The 18540-nt window shown below is 41.4% G+C and overlaps 1 long non-coding RNA gene across 6 annotated transcripts in view; it reads right to left on the bottom strand.

The window, feature by feature from the left end:
* Positions 1–18503, bottom strand: part of LOC125919293 (uncharacterized) — a 119536-nt gene extending 101033 nt beyond the window's left edge. For 2 of the 6 annotated variants that reach the window (XR_007456709.1, XR_007456710.1), the window contains exon 1: positions 18260–18488. This is a non-coding gene — a long non-coding RNA (uncharacterized LOC125919293). Of the gene's footprint in view, positions 1–18259 lie in introns of all 6 variants that reach the window. The other 4 variants (XR_007456708.1, XR_007456707.1, XR_007456705.1 and 1 more) reach the window with 3 other exon arrangements.
* Between the last annotated feature and the right edge of the window lie 37 nt (positions 18504–18540).

Genomic DNA, 18540 nt, shown 5'->3' with positions numbered 1-18540 from the left:
TACTTAAAAAAAAAGTTTTTTTAAAGGGTACCTAGGGGCACCTGGTGGCTCAGTCAGTTAAGCTTCTGAGTCTTGGTTTCAGCTCAGGTCACGATCTCGCGGTTTGTGAGTTCAAGCCCTGCATCAGGCTCTTCACTGACAGTAGGGAGCCTGCTTGGGATTCTGTCTCTCCCTTTCTCTCTACCCCTCTCCCACTTGCTCTGTTTCTCTCTCAAAACAAACAAACAAACAAACAAACAAATAAACTTTTAAAAAGTGTGGGGGGGGGCACCTAGCTAGATGAGTTGGTGAAGCATGCAACTCTTGATCTTGGGGTTGTAAATCTGGGCACCATGTAGGGTGTAGAGATAACTAAAAAAAAAAAAAGAAAAAACCTTATAAATAATAAAATAGTAAAATAAAAACTAGTGAGGGTTTGACTGGAGAAGTACTTATTTTAGGAATAATGCTTTTTTTTTTTTAAATGTTTACTTATTTTTGAGAGAGAGAGAATGTGAGTGGGAGAAGGGCAAAGAGAGGGAGACACAGAATCTGAAGCAGGCTCCAGGCTCTGAGCTGTCAGCACAGAGCCCGACGCGGGGCTTGAACTCACAGACTGTGAGATCATGACCTGAGCTAAAGCTGGACGCTTAACTGACTGAGCCACCCAGGTGCCACTATGAGTAATGCTTTTAAGAGACTTGGAAAGTTGTATTCCAGGACTGCTACCCAGGCACTGGTCAGAATTAAGACTGTCCCAAATTCTGTAAAGGACAATCTTATCCACCTCTTTATATCTTTTGTCTTAAATCCTTAGAATTTCCCAAATGAGTTATTACCTTCTTCAGGAGGGCTAGACATTTCAGGAAATAAAGCATAGAGCAGGGTTTCTGCTTTCAAGAGGGAAGTTTCTCAAATGACTTCCAGGCTCAATTCTGGGATAATCTATGCTCCATTTCCTTTCTCTTTATGCCTTGCAGGTGGTGATAGCTAATTTAAAAAAAAATTGGAAGAGAATCTTTGTTTTTATCATTATGTGTCAAGAATAGGTCATCAGTAGAAAGAAATGTTTAACATTATGCAAAAAGCACAGCCCCAAGAGTCTCTCTGAAACCCTTTGCCTCACATGCAAATTGATGAATGGACGGAACTGCAGCTTTTTAGTAACGCAGGCAAGAACGAAGGAATGAATGATCACCGGAGTTAAGAATTTAACAATACATACATAGTTCAGGAAAAAATACTCAAAAGATCTTCTTTGAGGAGAACAAGATATGACTTTTAATAATGCTAATGATGTCACTAAAAGAACCAAGTAAGTCCATGATCATTTAAAACACAATGAGCCTGGGTGGTTCCGTGGGTTAAGCATCCAACTTCAGCTCTCACGGTTTGTGAGTTTGAGCCCCGCATCAGGCTCTGTGCTGACAGCTCAGAGACTGCAGCCTGCTTCAGATTCTGTCTCCCTAGCTCTCTGCCCCTCCCCCACTTGCACGAGTGCTCTCTCTCTCTCTTAAAAATAAACATTAAAAAAATTAAAACACAAAGCGAGAGTCTTAATGAATGCTTCAATATCCAACCTGCAGAATTAACTAGAAAGAAAATGTTGACAAAGATACAGTTCTGATCTAATTCTGGAGCTCCAATAGTGTTAATATATGAGAACATTTTTGTTTTATTTAGAAAAATGATAAAATTTGCTGGAGTTGTAGTACAGTAATAGCAAAATTAATTACTAAAATTATTTGAGCAACTAGTAGCTATTGAGTATCAAGCGTGTGCTAATCACTGTAACGTTTAATAAGACCCAGTGCCTTTCTTTGAGAAGCTAACTTTATAGAAAGGGGAATAAATCAACCACAAAAATAATTATAACTTAAGATGGTTGATAATAAATGAACACGAGGTAAAGTTTTGTGAGCCATAAGGAGAAAAGGCTTATGTGTTATTGAAATAATCAGTAAAATTTTCATGAAGGACATGGCATTTGAGATGAGAAAACAGTCACATTTTCATGGTCTGGGATGTAAAAGAGCATGCTAGGCAGTGGTATGGCAACAGAAGTACCAAAGTGGAAAAGCAGGAGAGGTGTTTGGGAAACAGAACAGCTGTTTTGCCAGAGTGTAAACTACTGTATATTTTTTTTTTGGAAGAAAGACAGTAGGAAATACAGTTGGAAAAGGAGGTAGGGAGCACCTGGGTGGCTTAGTCAATTAAGTGTCTGACTCTTGATTTCAGCTCAAATCACGATCTTGCGGTTCATGGATTTGAGCCCCACAATGGGCTCTGTGCTCGCAGTGTGGAACCTGCTTGGGATTCTCTCTCCCCCTCTCTTTCTGCCCCTCTCCAGTTTGCACGTATGAGTGCTGTCTATCTCTCTCTCTCAAAATAAATAAGTATTTTTTTTTAATTTTTTTTTAACGTTTATTTATTTTTGAGACAGAGAGAGAGACAGAGTATGAATGGGGGAGGGTCAGAGAGAGAGGGAGACACAGAATCTGAAACAGGCTCCGAGCTGTCAGCACAGAGCCCGACGCGGGGCTCAAACTCATGGGCCGCGAGATCATGACCTGAGCTGAAGTCAGACGCTCAACCAACTGAGCCACTCAGGCGCCCCATAAGTATTTTTTAAAAAGTAGGCAGGAGTTACACTGTGACGAGCTTTTCATTCACTCACTCATTCAATAAACATTCACTGAGCACTTGTGCTAAACTCAGAGGTAAAAAAATCAACAGAGGAGACCTGAATGCTATAACCACATCAATTGTGTATTCATTGACTTTCACAACTAGAGGTCTAAACATTCCTTTGATAAAATGAAGTCACATTACTTGTATGCTCCCCAAATTTCATACAGAATTAGATCAGTTTATCAACAGTGGCAGTCTGAATCTATGCAAAGAGAAATGCCTTTCTCTCTGTCTCACATGGTTCAAAAGTAATTTTGAGGAAGAAAGAAACACATTTGCAACCAATTATACTTTCAAGTTACACGCTAGTTTCGAAGAACTAGGGCAAATTCCTCAGCAGGTTTGGAAGGATTTAACCTGTTCCTCTCTGGGAATAGTGACTGATACAGCCCTTTCCACAACAGGCTGGTCCTGCATAGTTGGTCCCAGGGAGGGTGATAGCATTATGATGATCATGTCTCAGTGGCTGACCCACTAAACTGGTCACATTTGGGCTTTATCAACAGCTACTGCTAAAGAATTCCAAAGACAGGGTCACCTGGGTGGCTCAGTCGGTTAAGTATCTGACTCTTGATTTCGACTCAGGTCATGATCTTACATTTCATGATTTTGAGCACTGCATCAGGCTCTGTGCTGACAGCGCTTGGGGTTCTCTCTCTTCCTCTCTCTGTGCCCTTCCCCTGCTCGCACTCTCTCTCAAAATAAATAAATAAATAAAAACATTAAAAAAAAAAACTGCTTTAAAAAGAAAGAATTCCAAAGACAAATTCTTGCAGCTGATTTCAGTCTTGAACATGATTAGAATATCTATCCATATGGCGAAGGTGGCACAGTTGAAGATCTGTTGAAAATGCAGGAACTCAGATTTTATTATTTTTTTATTTTTAATTTTTTTAACGTTTATTTATTTTTGAGAGACAGACACAGAGCACGTGTGGGGGAGGGGCAGAGAGAGAGGGAGACACAGAAGCCAAAGCAGGCTCCAGGCTCTGAGCTGTCAGCACAAAGCCTGACACGGGGCTTGAACCCACGAATTGTGAGATCATGACCTGAGCCGAAGTCGGACGCTTAACCAACCAAGTCACCCAGGTGCCCAGGAACTCAGATTTTAAAGTACCAAACCTGGGCATGCTGGTTATTAAAATAAGGAGGTGTGTCCACGTTTAAACACTTTTAAAAGAAAATGTGAAATAACAAAATGTTAAAAAACAGAAAATGTAGAGCAATTACATAGATGACAATTAAAATGAAATGTGAAAATGTATTAGGGAAAAGGCCCTAGTAAAAGATTATCATTAATTCAAGGGACTATAATAAGGAGACTTCCCAGGCTGAGTGTGAATTGGGTATAAGGCGGGGCTAGGGGCTTAAAAAGCTTTCTCAGTTTGAAGCCAGAATCGGTGGAATGCCCTGTCCTCAGGGCTTTAACTCAGGCCTAATATCAAACACCACAGAAACTGCCAGAGTTGTGTTTGCACCCAGGAAAAAGTGCTGCGCGCAAGTCCTTACACAGTTTCCGGGCCTCGAATAGCCTCACTTTTCTACTTACCACTCACGTGTTAGCCTTTCAGTAATACAGTATCTCCGAGAACCTAATCACCGTCCCTTCACCCCCTCAACCTGAAATCCACACTGGGCCAGCCCAATCAAGAAAATGGCCTACTTTTGATCCCCCAGACAAATGTAGGAGCCATTTTTAAGATCAGATTTCTGCCGGGTGACATTCCCTATAGACTGGAAAGTAAGGCATAGTAGAAACACCATTTATTTAATTCAGTCAATCAGTGTACATGTTTGAGTGCCTAATATATTCCTAGCATTGTGCTTGATGCCATTAGGGAGAGAAGTGTCAGAGGCTAATAGTCAGGAATACGGGATGAGCACAACTAAATAAAGAAGGTACAAGACAGTACATGATTAGCTGTGATCTCTCCCCTTTGTATGTACTATGCTAAGAAGGCGCCCTTGTCAAACTGCCTTGCTACCATGGTGACAGTTACTAAGAAATGCACAGACCCACATATGAACTGGTTAGAGAGTTCTGGTTGTTGCTGTTGTTTTTAAATATGTACTTTCTCCAGTCAAATGAACGGTTCTTAATGTTGGTCTCCAATTTTCTCTATGGATTCTCTACATTTGAGTCCTGGAAGAAAAGTGAACCAAGAGTATGTGAACCCACTGTGCTGACCCTGCAGAGTCTGGGAGTTTTCCTGCTGCGTTAGATCAGACTTTAACCCTTCATGTGTTCTTCGGAGTGACCTCAAGCGCCCCAGGCTTCTAAGAAATTCATCCAATCTGTTAATATATAGGTATATTCCCCAAAGTTAAGAAACAATTCTGGATCATGTCTTATTCTAACTTCTTGCTTTTGTCTGTCTTGTGGTTTCTATCTTCCCTGTGCCCCGCTTCATCCTAGCTGTGACCACTGTCCCCTCTTCATTTATTCCCCAAGCACCATTACATATAAGTGGTCATTTATTATTATTTTTTTGAGGGGGGGGGCAAGTGAACAAGGGGCAGAGACAGAGAATCCCACAAGGGACAGAGAGAGAGAGAGAGGAGAGAGAAGCGGGGTTCACCCCAAGCGGTGCTCGTGCTCCCTGAAAGTGGGGCTGAAACTCACAAACTGTGAGATCATGACCTGAGCTGAAGTCAGATGCTTAGCCAACCGAGCCAACCACCTATAAGTGGTTGCTTATAACGGACTGTTAATGGAAGTCCGGAAACAAGAAAGGAGGAAGTATAATACAGCACAAGGAAAGAAATATAAGTACCTAAAAGTTCTTTGGCCATTTTCAACATGGGGAATTTCTCACTGTATTTTCTTCTCAGGGTGCTGCCATTTTGCTCAGACTTCCTTCTCATCTCTTTTTTAAGTTCTTCAAGTCCAATCTCGGACGTTCTATTATTCAAGGCAACATAATTTTTGTTGTCAAACCTCCCCCCCATACCGACTACCCCAAAATGCCAACTTTTTTTTTTCCTTCTCAAAGGCTCCTTTTCCCCCAGAGGTGAATGTTGCCATTCCCCTAGTATGCAAATAGCAGCTAAGAATAGCTATCTTAAAAGTTATTTATTTTCTTTCCCTGGTCACATGCATTTTGGCTTAACTCTCTCATTTGATCTGTATTTAAGGTACTATTTTTCTTGAGGTTGTCTGAAATACAAATGTAAAGTCAAGGTTTCAGAATCATTTTGAATTGCACATAAGCCATTTATTGGTTTATTTATTGGGGGAGAATTCTAGTTCTTTTTTAACTCATTTTCTAATAAATAATTTCTCAAAGATTCAGAAAAGCTACTGAATGATTTGTGAGTTTCTGACTGTACTGTAAGAGATAGGGAGAAGAATAAAAACAGGTTCCCTGTAGAAAACTCCCTACTGTATCTGGCATTATCCACAGACCAAGAACCCTTTTACGAGTACCCAGCACAATTTTCAAAAAAGAAACCTTTCTTTATTCAGTCACAAATGTAGATGCTTAGGCAGTGACCACAACTTTGCCTTAAGGATAAGAATCTTATCTCAGACTACAGAAAAGCTTCCAAGGGTGCGGAGGGATGATTATCTCTAAGGTAGCCCTAAGTTATATTTGAATGTCATCTCCAAAGGAAGGTAACATATAACAATGAGTATGGCTTCTTGTGAAGATGGGTATTTCCCCTTGGATGGATCTCAATTTATATAAATTGATTTATATAGATGGAGATTTACAGAAATCTCCATCTATACCTCTATGAGGCTGTTACAAACTGTGCTGAGCACCAGACAAGGTACCATGTAGATATGAGCAAACACTGAAATAAAATCGAGATCCTATAGGAATCCTACTTAGAATTCAGAGGCTAAGAAGTAAAAATTATGGAATGAAAAACAAAGTAGAATTGCTTCACAGAGTTCTGGAATTTTAGAACTAGAAATATTTTAAAAATCATTCACTGATTTGCAGAGAAGGAAACGAGAGCTCAGAAGGGTTAGTAGTTTGCCTGAAGTCACACAGTGAATTAGCAGCAGAGTCCACAGATAATCAAGAGGTTTATCTACCTTACCACATGTAACAACCATTAAGCATCAATTCTTTGCAAGGAAATATATTGCTTAAGAAAACACATGTAAAATGCCGAGCACAATGTCTGGAACCACAGCTGTCATCACAATCAACATCATCGTCATCGTGGCTAAAAGTACAGATTTTGATATTAGACCCTGATGTGAGTCTCAGCTCTGTCACTAGGTGTGACTGTAGATAACATATTTACCTAAGCCCCAGTTTCTTCATCTATAAAATGGGAATAAAAATAGTAGACGCTATTAGCGTCTACCTAATAGAATAGTTGCGGGGATTATATATATACTCACTTGAGCATATGTACATGTACACATACGTTGAAACTGTTCAAACATTAGCTGTTCCACAGTATTACTAACCTATGTAAGAATACAGAGTCAAACTGGAATACACACATATAGAGCATTGGTGGAGTTTCTCTTTGCTCCGACCAGGAAGTTAATATTTACTGAGCATGCACTCTGTACAGATACCAGCACACAAGAGTACGGAACAACAAAAACAGGAGAAGAGACGCTATTTCTGATGTTATATTATGGTAACTATTATTCTCAACAAATATACACCAATTACCTACATGTTAATGAGTAAGACTGAGTTTGTGCTTTCAAGGAGACTGCAATCTAGTGGAGGAAGGAACCAGGCTGTTATCATACGGAGTGGTACGTACATGGCTGAGCCAGAGCTTAGAGCTATGGGAGCTCACGGAAGGGCATCCTATCTAGGAAGGGAGGAGGTCAGGAAGGGAGCATCAGAGGAGGTTTCTCAGATAAAAGGATAAGGAGTTGGCCAAAGTGAGAAGGGTTGGAAAGAGCCTGAAGCCACAGACCAGCTGTGGCGGGTGCCCTCGGGTGGCTCTCAGCATCCACTCCAAACCCCTAGTGTGCTTTCTGATCCTGCAGGGGCTAAAGAAGGAAAAACCACGTTTCCCCTCATCTCCGTGCAGTTAGGGTTCTGCTTTTGCCAGTCAGAAGCACTTGGAAGGTGGATCTGGGGCTGGAGTCATTCGCTTTGTTGCTGCTGCAACAGAACACCTGTTTGTTTCACCTGTGCACCCACTGGGCTTTCCTCAGCATTAGTTCAGTGTCCAGGTGCCAACTCTGTGGGTGTTGAGAGGTCGTCACAGGGGAAGCTGTGCTTCCTGATCCTCAGATCACAGCTACAGTGACAGGTCTTTGAACTCTACAGTACCCACGGAGTCCACTGACGGCCACCTCTCTGATGGTTGCAGAGGTATCGGCTCTCCCAGTAGGCCAGAATAGCAGTCTTGTGCTAGGAATCACTCCTGGAGACCCCCGGTGACCCAACCACCCTTGCCAATGATTTGCTAAACTCCTGACTCCCTGTATTAAATCCCTTTTTGCTCAAAATGGTGTGAGTGGTTCCTACTTCTTGCACCTAATACACCAAGAAAATACAAAAACTGTGAAATGGGCCATGAATAATACGGTTTGTGGGGTTAGTAAACTTCTATAAAGGGCCCAGACAGTAAATATTTTAAGCTTTGTGGGCACTTATGATCTTCACCTCGCCTTCCTCCCCTTCCCTTCTCCAGGGCTAAGTATATTCACACTGCAGCGATCTCCAGAACATTTTCATTTTGGCAAAACTGAAACCCTACACTTCTTAAATAGTAATTCCTCATTCCCTCTCCCTCTCCCCTCTTGTCTCTGGCAACCACCATTCTACTCTCTATCTCTATAAATTTAACTACTCTTGATACCTCATATAAATGGAATCATACAGTATTTAACTTTTTGTGACTAGCTCATTTCGCCTAACATAATGTCCTCAAAATCCATGCTGTAGCATACGACAGGATTTCCTTATTTCCATTGTAAGGCTGAATAATATTCTGTTGTATGTCTGTGCCACATTTTGTTTATCCATTCCTCTGTTTATGACATTTGGGTTGCTCTCACTTCTTGGCTATTGTGAATAATGCTGTTATAAACATAGGTATGTAAATATCTCTTCAAGATCTTGCTTTCAATTCTTTTGGATATACACCCAGAAGTGGGATTGCTGGATCATATGGTAATTCTAATTTTTAACTTAAAAAAATATTTTTTAATGTTTATTTATTTTTTGAGGGGGAGAGAGAGTGAGAGAGAGAGCAGGGGAGGGGTAGAGAGAGAGGGAGACATAGAATCTGAAGCAGGCTCCAGGCTCTGAGCTGTCAGCACAGAGCCCGATGCAGGGCTTGAACTCATGAACCATGAGACCATGACCTGCGCTGAAGTTGGACGCTTAACCGACTGAGCCACCCAGGCGCCCCTCTAATTTTTAACTTTTTTGAGGAACCCCCACACTGTTTTCCATAGCAGCTGTACTACTTTACATTCCTACCAATAGTGCAAAAGGGGTCCAATTTCTCCCCATCCTTGTTGACACTTACTATTTTCTGGTGTTTTGATTATAGCTATCCTAATGAGCATGAGGTGACATTTCATAGTGGTTCTGATTTGCACTTCCCTAATGATTAATGATGTGATGTCAAGCACTGTGTCATATACTTGTTGATCATTTGTTTATCTTCTTTGCCCATTTTAAAGTTGGGATATATGGGGGTGCCTGGCTGGCTCAGTCAGTAGAGCATGCAACTCTTGATCTCAGAGTCATGAGTTCAAGCCCCACACTGGGCATGGGTCCTACCTAAAATTAAAAATAAATAAAAATAAAAGGAAAAAATAAAATTGGGATATATGTTTTTTGTTGCTGTGCTATAGGAGTTCTTTATATAATCTAGGTATTAAGCTCCTATCAGATATGCGATTTCTTTAGGCTGCTTTTTCACTTTCTCACTCATGCCAGTTCAGTTTTAGTCTGTGCCCGTGAATGGCAGTGTAGTCTGGAGCAAACTGGCAAGCAGTCTGGCCAGATCTGGAGCCATCTCCCATCCTAAAGACACTAGGAGGAATGAGCCAGAACGTCTCTAACTTAAGACACTCTCACTATGCTATCAAAAAGCATCCCCATGCCTTCACTTTGAACCAGAACCAGACAACCTGAGGGTTTCTGGGGCTGCAGAATTAGAAACAGTCTCAAGACCGGGTGAGTAAGAAGCAGTCACGGAGGTAGACTTACCAGATTCGGGTTTCACGTTGTCAAGTACCTGTCACTAGAAAGCTGGGATCAAACTCAAATACAATTTCGTTATCTAGTTTGCAATTTAACACTGCTCTTTTTACTTCAAATGGTAGTTCAGTTCAGCTTCTTTGATTCTCCATGTTCATTCTGAGAGAATAAAATATCCTAACTCTGGAGATACTAATGATTTCCAGTCAAATATATGGAGAGTTACTTCTTGACAATCTAAAATGCATCCCAGTTCACACAGTACATGCTCCAAAAAGCCCTGCCGATTCTGTATTAGTGGATATGACACCATGGCATGGTGCATTTGCCAAAATATCCTCTCTGGAGAGATAAGTTTCTCATGTATAAAAGGCCTATTTCCCCTTCCAACTACTATTGTTTTTTGGAAAAATTTGAGAAGACTTATGTGTGCTATTTCTCTGGTCTCCACAAGAAAAAGAAAGTGGGAAGATTAAGCACAGAGCTGCATAGGGTCAAGAAGAAGAAATGTTGTAAACGCAGGATCCTAATTCTCTTCCTCCCTGATTTTCATGTTAAGTTGTTGCTATTCAGGTTTTTACATACAATGTTCATCACTGCGTTACCTCTAATCACAAATGTCAAGAACAGTTGACTTTTTTTTTAATTTTGGAGAGAGAGCGTATGAGCAGAGGAGAGGGGCAGAGGGAGAAAGGGAAAGAGAAAGAGACAGAGACAGAGAGAGACAGAGAGCGAGAGAGAGAGAGAATCTTAAGCAGGCTCCATCCACACTGAACACAGAGACCCATGCGGGGCTCGATCTCATGACCCTGGCTGAGATCATGACCTGAGCTGAAATCAAGAGTCAGATGCTCAACTGACTGAGCCACCCATGCACTCCAGGATCAGTGACATTTATAAATGATTTTAGCTGTAAATTACAGAAAATCCAAACACAAGTAGCTTAAAAAAAAGTTCTCTTTCTCATCATAACAAGAAATCCAGAGATAGGTCATTGCTGGCATTGGTTTAAATGCTGAATTTTCTCAAAGTCAAAAGCCTTGAATTTTCTTGACTTTCCCTTCAGGGATGAAAGGTGGCTACTACAGCTCTAGACTTCCCCCGGCTCACAAAGCAGAAAGAATAGACAACAAATACTAGTTTTGACTGTCTCATTTTATTTGGAAGGCAATACATGTATGCCTCCCTTTCCTGGAATTTCTCCCTCAACCTCAGTAATCTTCGGTAAGGTGAAGAAAACAGAACATTTGGGAATATTTGGTTTTCCTATCCTATAGGCAGGCAAGTAAGAGGAAAACTGGGAATGGGTGTTGGTCTGTTGAGTTCTAGGGTCTGCCACAGTGAAAACCAGGAAATACCAAAACATCTGAAAATACAAGATTAACGGAGTATGATGTGCCAGATGAATCCCAGGAGACTGTTAAAAACTGTGGTACAGAAACATACTTAGGTACATGCAAAATTATTCCTAGAAATGTTATCAACTAATAAACAAACATACAAAACACTCGATAAGAAATCATCAAATTTGTTGGGGTGAAAAAAGTTTAGACAGATTTAAAAAACTTGAACAGTTATATACAAAAAACCCGGAACTCACGTTCTGAAAATGCTGACTTAGGTTGGGTTTTCTAGGAAACAGACTGAGGCAGGGAGGTGCATGCAGGTGCTTGATTTTACTCCAGAGTGCTTTCAGGAACAGCACCTCTGAGGGAGGCAGGACGGGGCAGAGGGAGGTGAACCGCAGGGCACTTGCCACAGAGGCTTTAACTGGCGGGTCCCATGGGGAATTCTAAAGCTGAATGTCCCAGATTGTTACAATTGAGGGACTCTGCCTTGTACCTCACAACTGACCAGTCCTTGGATCTGAGTCGCCCCCAGGGACAGACTGTAACCCAGGATGAGGAGGTTTCCTTCACAGAAGGCAATTTTGGAGAGAAGCCACCGTGAGTCATTAGCAGCCGACACCCCTGGCAGCTACAGCTTGGGATCTGGGCAGCATACCACACAGCATCCACTAGAAATGTGAACCCTGATTATCTCCGGGTTTGGGGATTGAGCTCGGCTTTCTCTCTTTTTTAAATAGTTTCCAAATTTTCCACAACAGAGTATTGCCGTAAGAATTAAAAATGACTTAATTCATGTAAAGCACTTTGCACAATTCCTGGAATTTATTAAGTATTCCATAAGTTTAGTTGTACTTATTTCTTATTTAGAAGTATATACATATAGGGGCGCCTGGGTGGCTCAGTCGGTTAAGCGTCCGACTTCGGCTCAGGTCATGATCTCACTGTCCGTGAGTTTGAGCCCCGCGTCGAGCTCTGTGCTGACAGCTCAGAGCCTGGAGCCTGTTTCAGATTCTGTGTCTCCCTCTCTCTGACCCTCCCCCATTCATGCTCTGTCTCTCTCTGTCTCAAAAATAAATAAAGGTTAAAAAAATTTTTTTTTAAAAAGAATTATATACATATAAAACACTATAAAGAGAAAGCATAAATGCGAATATTGTCAAGAAAAAAAGTATGAAGTAGGATTAAAATAATAATAGACTTTGCTGTTCATTTTGGCTTATTTTGTTTTATCCGTGAAATTCCTTCTTCTGATATCGCTTCTTCCTAGAATTGTCCCATAGAACTTTTTTGTAATAATACAAATTTTGGTATCAGTGTCATCCAACAGCCACTAGCCATGGTTGGCTACTGAGCATTTGAAATGTGGCTAGTGCAAATGAAGAACCAAATTTCAAATCTTATTTAGTTTCAATTCATTTAAATGTAAATAGCCACATATTGCTAGTGACTACCAAATATTGGACAATACAGTTCTATACCAATACTAATCAATGGTTATTTAGAGAACAGATCTAAACTATTCTTTCTCTCTTGAAGCTTGGATGAGTTCCCTTAATTCATCACCCTGTATAATCTCCTAATCTTGATTTCAAAATCACATTATATTTAGAAGTGTAGAAAAACAAAATGGGAAGAGTTAATTAAGTGTAAAAAAAAAAAAAGTGGTTTTTTTCCTTTTCTTTTGTTTTTTTAAGTATACTCTACATCCAGCATGGGGCCTGAACTCATGACCCCAAGATCAAGAGTCAGTCACATGCTCTACTGACTGAGCCAGCCAGGCGCCCCTGGTCAGACTTTTTTTTTTTACATACAACAGAGAAGGTAATTTAGTTGAAAGTTAGATGCTAAAGAGCTATATAATGTATCGCTAATTGTCTGAAATTTCTTAGTAAATAATCTGAAAAGAAAATGAGAGGTTGTTCTATATGAAATATCTGGTTCCTCTTGGTAAGCCAAAAAAGACTTCTCACTTAAATCATATCTTTTTTTCCTTTAAAAAAAAATGTTTACTTATTTTTGAGAGAGACAGAGAGAGAGAGAGAGAGAGAGAGAAAGAGAAAGTGCATGCGCACACACACATGAGCGTGAGCAGGGGAGGGGCAGAGAAAAAGGGAGACAAAGAATCCCAAACAGACTCCATGCCATCAACCCAGACCTCGAGGCAGGGCTTGAACACATGAATCACAAGATCATAACCTGAGCAGAAATCAAGAGTCAGACGCTTAACCGATTGAGCCACGAGATGCCCCTGAAATCATATCTTTCAACCATATTGTCAATATAGTACGGGAGACACCTACAGAAACAATTTGAGAATGCCTGAATAACAATGTGGAAGTCTCTTACATCTCAGGTGGGAGGCCTATGCGTATGGGGATAACTCCCTAACAGCAGCCATGCTTGAGAAAGGAAAGAGACACAGATTTTGGCTTGCATTTCAGCCTTGCCACTTACTGGCTGTGTACTTTGGACACATTACTTAATTACTCCACAATAAAATGGTGATAACTACACCTTTGAAGGTTTGTTGGAATATTAGTGATATGTAAAGCACCTGGCACACAGTAAGTGCTAAATCAATGAGTTTTATTATTATGTCAATATTATGTCAATAAAATAGAACAGCAAAAGTGAAGTGAGTCCAAATGATTTAAAACTTGAGTGATAATTAACTGGCATAATCATTAAGTTGTAAAATTATTTTTGGTATATGTTACTTTATTTTTTTAATGTATTTTATTTATTTATTTTGAAAGAAAAAGAGAATGCGAGCATGAGAGAGGGAGGGGCAGAGAGAGAGAGAGAGAGAGAGAGAGAGAGAGAGAATCCCAAACAGGCTCCATGCTGTTAGCACAGAGCCTGATTCAGGGTTCAATCTCACAAACCTGAGATCATGACCTGAGCTGAAACCAAGAATCAGATGCTTAACTGACTGAGCCACCCAGGTGCCCTGGTGTATGTTACTTTATGTGTCTATTGGCCACACATAAAACACAGTCCACTGTATCAAATCAATGACAAAAATGGATGCTTGACTAAATGAATGAGTCATCACCTTGCCTGTTCTTAATGGTCTTTTGCCCCCCAAAAGGGTTGTTGTCACTAAAATGGTTTTGTCACTGGTACTGTCAGTAGGGAAATTTTCAAGCTGTAAAGAGCTTGAAACACAACTGTTTTTCTAGACTTAATAGGAGAGATCATGGCTGAAATTAAGAAACAACTTCTTGAGCAATACTACAAAGAAGCACTTTTAACGGCTTCCATCCTGAGACATTTTAAAGAAGATAGACAATTCTCCAGCTGAAAATGTCATCCTCACCTATGGGAGCCAGCCTCCGGGGTAGCCTCTACTGATCCTTCTTTCCTAGCATTCATGCACTTCATTACTCTCGTGCCCAAATTCAATCAAGGCTGGCCCTGAACATGGTCAAGGCTATGTCATAAAAGGCACTGCAGCTTCTGCTTTGGTCTTTCAGATCATCATTTCGTCCGGAATAAGCCAGTTGCCACGCTGTGAGAACACTCAAGCTATCCTGTGGAAAAGCCCCTGTGGCCAACAGACGAAGCCAACTTCTCAGACATGTGAGAGAATCACCTTGGAAGTGGATTCTCCAGCTGCAAATAAATCTTCAGATGACCACAGCCCTAGCCAGCAAGATCTGACTTCAACCTTCTGAGTCTGAGACTGAAACAGAAATGCCCAGCTGAACCCTTCCTGAGTTCCTGACTCAGAAATTGGGAGAGATAATACAGGACTTTTACTGTTTTAAGCCACAACATTTTGGGTTTGTTTTATTAGTTTTAAGTTTATTTATTTTGAGAGAGAGAGACAGGCTGAGGGAGGGGCAGAAAGAGAGGGAGAAAGAGAATCCCAAGCAAGCTCCATGTGGAGTCTGGTGCAGGGCTTGAACTCATGAACAATGAGACCACAACCTGAGCCCAAATCATGAGCCACGTGCCCAACCCAGGCACCCCTGTTTTTTTTTTTTTCTCTTAAAGTAATCTCTATGCCCAACACTCACAACCTTGAGATGGGAGAGTTGCATGCTCTACTGACTGAGCCAGCGAGTCTCTCCAAATACTTTTTTTAAAAAGTAAACTCTACGCCAACGTGGGGCTTGAACTCACCACCCCAACATCAAAAGTCACATGCTCTACCAACTTAGCCAGCCCAGTGCCCTGAAGGTGTAGTTTTGGGGTTATTTGATATGCAGCAAAAGATAGCTAATGTACCATCAATAACAAACATTTATCACTACTGTACAAAGTATCCTGTTTATAGGCTGAACCATAAGATCATTCAAGGTAACTTCTTGCTTTATAATGTTTTAACAGGTTGACATGTCATTGACTATCTTTTCCTATAAAATTCTTATGAGACAAAGAGAATTAGCCAATCAAATGTTCAGCAAGTATCCATTAAGTTCAAGGTATTATACTAGGTGCTTTGCTGATGAAAAGGTATTGATAACAACAGTAAAAATAATGATAGATATTACTAACACCTATTAAGCATGAGCTTATCACAGACACTGTCCTAGACACTGTACATATATTCTCATTTAACCTTAATGTATACTGCCAAATGTTTTCCAGAAGGTCATACCAAGTTACATTCCCATCTGCAATGTAGAAACACAAACTCACTGCATGATTATCAGCACTTAAGAATTAAAAAAAAAACAAAAAACAAAAAACAAAAAACCTGATAGGGGAAAATTGAATAGTTCAATCTGCATTTCTATGATTACTACATCTTAAAATGTTGAGCATATTAAATTTTTGTCTGACATATGTTACAATGTTGGCATTGTGTTTTCTTAACATTTTTATTGTCAAGTCAATCTCTTCCTAATTTCCTCCAATTCTTTTATAATTAAAAGGCTCTTTCCTATCCCTAACTTCACTTGCATTTGTATTCTAGTTTGTTTATGGTTTTGTTTTTTACACATGTAGTTATTATTTTTTTAAGTTTATTTATTTATTTTTGAGAGAGAGAGCACATGAGAGAGAGGAGGCAGAGAGGAAACCAAGCAGGTCCACACTGCCAGCACGGAGCCCACACACAAACCACGAGATCATGACCTGGGTGGAAACCAAGAGTCAGATGCTCAACTGACTGAGCCACTCAGGTACCCTTGTAGTTATTTTTTTGATGTTTTATTTATTTTTGAAAGAGCGTGTGCATGAGTGGGGGAGGGGCAGAGAGTGAGGAAGACCGAGGATCCAAAGGGGTTCAGTGCTGACAGCAAAGAGCCCAATGCGGGGCTTGAACCCACAAACCATGAGATCATGACCTCAGCTGAAGTGGGACGCTTAACTGACTGAGCCACCCAGGTGCCCCTGTCATTTTTTGTTGCAGGACACAGGAGTTTTTGTTTTGTGCCTTTTTTTTTTTTTTCCCGTCACAATCATGTCTCCTTCACTATCAGTTGAGTAAGTTTTCCTTTCCCCTACTGATTTATGATGCCACCTTTATTATCTTAGGAATTCTTATATTACTTGGGTATGTTTGTGAGCTTCATGACCCTCTTGCACTGTCTGTTGGTTTTGGTGTTAGTACTACACTTTTTTTGATTACTAACTTCTACTCATTCATCGAGAACCATCACATTCTCCTCCTGGAAGCCTCCCTGATTCTTCCCAAAAGATATGACTGCTGCCTCCTTTTTCACCTTTATAACACATAAAATTCTGCCTTGTATTGCAGTTAACATGGCTGATTGTATCCAACTATATTCTTGAGAGCAGGGAACAGGCGCACTATATATTCATTAAAACTAAACTGTTGGATTTGCATGAAAAGGTGGTGATAGCAAAACAGATCTAGTTTGACAAAAAAAAAAAAGAAAACAAACAATTCCCTCATTTCAACAAATATCACTGTACTATCCATTATGAAACAATTATAAAGGTGAGTGAACGTTAGATTCTGACTCGGGGAGTTCACCACTTAGGTCAAAGAGGCATATGAATACACGTGATTCAACAGTGTGACTAGTGTAAAATAATCATGCACAAGGAAGAAAGGAAAAAACTAACTGAGCAAGTAGTGGGCATAATTTCAGAGTAGTGGACATACCTATAAGCTGGGTTTATGGTGTTTTTTTTTTTTTAATGTTTATTTATTTTTGAGACAGAGAGAGAGGGAGAGCGCGAGAGCAGGGTAAGGGCAGAGAGAGAGAGGGTGAGGGTAGAGAGACAGGGAGACAGAGAATCTGAAGCAGGCTCCAGGCTCTGAGCTGTCAGCACAGAACCTGAGGCGGGGCTCCAGCCCACAACCCGGGTGATCATGACCTGAGCTGACATGGGATGTCCAGCCGACTAAGCCACCCAGGCACCCTGGGTTTACGGTGTTTCTTAAATGTCAAGGAATTTGTAATTAATCTGAATGACACAGGGCTTGCAATTCAGAACCTTCAACATTAGTTTCATTAATTTATCCTTCCTGGGGGCGCCTGGGTGGCTCAGTCGGTTGGGCGTCCGACTTCGGCTCAGGTCATGATCTCGGGGTCCGTGAGTTCGAGCCCCGCGTCGGGCTCTGTGCTGACAGCTCAGAGCCTGGAGCCTGTTTCAGATTCTGTGTCTCCCTCTCTCTCTGACCTTCCCCCATTCATGCTCTGTCTCCCTCTGTCTCAAAAATGAATAAACGTTAAAAAAAAAATTAAAAAAAAATGTATCCTTCCTGGAAGACCTTTTGAAGGAAGCCTAACGTAGATTGGGTAGCATGGGCAAGCTGCAGAGCTCTGCTCGGAAGCTGTTCCCTTCGCGCGAACCTGAGATGCCTTGTGCAGGATACAGGTGCGAATTACTGCAAAGTGTGCGACTGGGTGAAAATGAAACAGGGGGATAAGATACAAACCTTTACCGGTATCAGGTACTATAAGCCACGTACTTGCGTTGGTTTAAAAGGCATGAGAACTGACTCCTTGTGAGAGAGCACAGTTCGAGCCACTAGCCTCATCTTCGCGCCCCGCCCTCAGGCCCCAGGCGAGCCCAGGCCAGATGTTAAGACCAAGAACTACGGACGTCAAGTCAGCGTGACGTCACCAGCACTGACGCAGTCTCACAGGGAGGGGCCTCTCAGCTCACCTCAGAACGCAGTCAGGTCCGCGGAGCAGCGAGTTGACCGTCTCGTGTTCTGCCCTAAAGATCCGAATAGTCAGCAGTACGGGAGCCGAAGCGCCGAAGTTGCTCAGGAGCTGAAGACGGGCCACTTCCCTCCTTCCTTGGCCCTTACTGGTGTCCTCTCTAAGGCCCAGGGGCGGTCCAGGCGGCAGCGCGCTCACGAGCTCGCCGCTTGCGGCGTTCGCGCGCACGCACGCTTGTGCGCACGTTCCCTGAGAACCCGGAAGTGCGAGGGAGAGGAGAGC

This window comes from Panthera uncia, chromosome B4 (assembly GCF_023721935.1).
Source record: "Panthera uncia isolate 11264 chromosome B4, Puncia_PCG_1.0, whole genome shotgun sequence".
Classification (NCBI taxonomy): domain Eukaryota; kingdom Metazoa; phylum Chordata; class Mammalia; order Carnivora; family Felidae; genus Panthera; species Panthera uncia.
The sequence above is the reverse complement of the archived record's forward strand: the minus strand, read 5'-3'. Positions and strand labels throughout refer to the sequence as shown.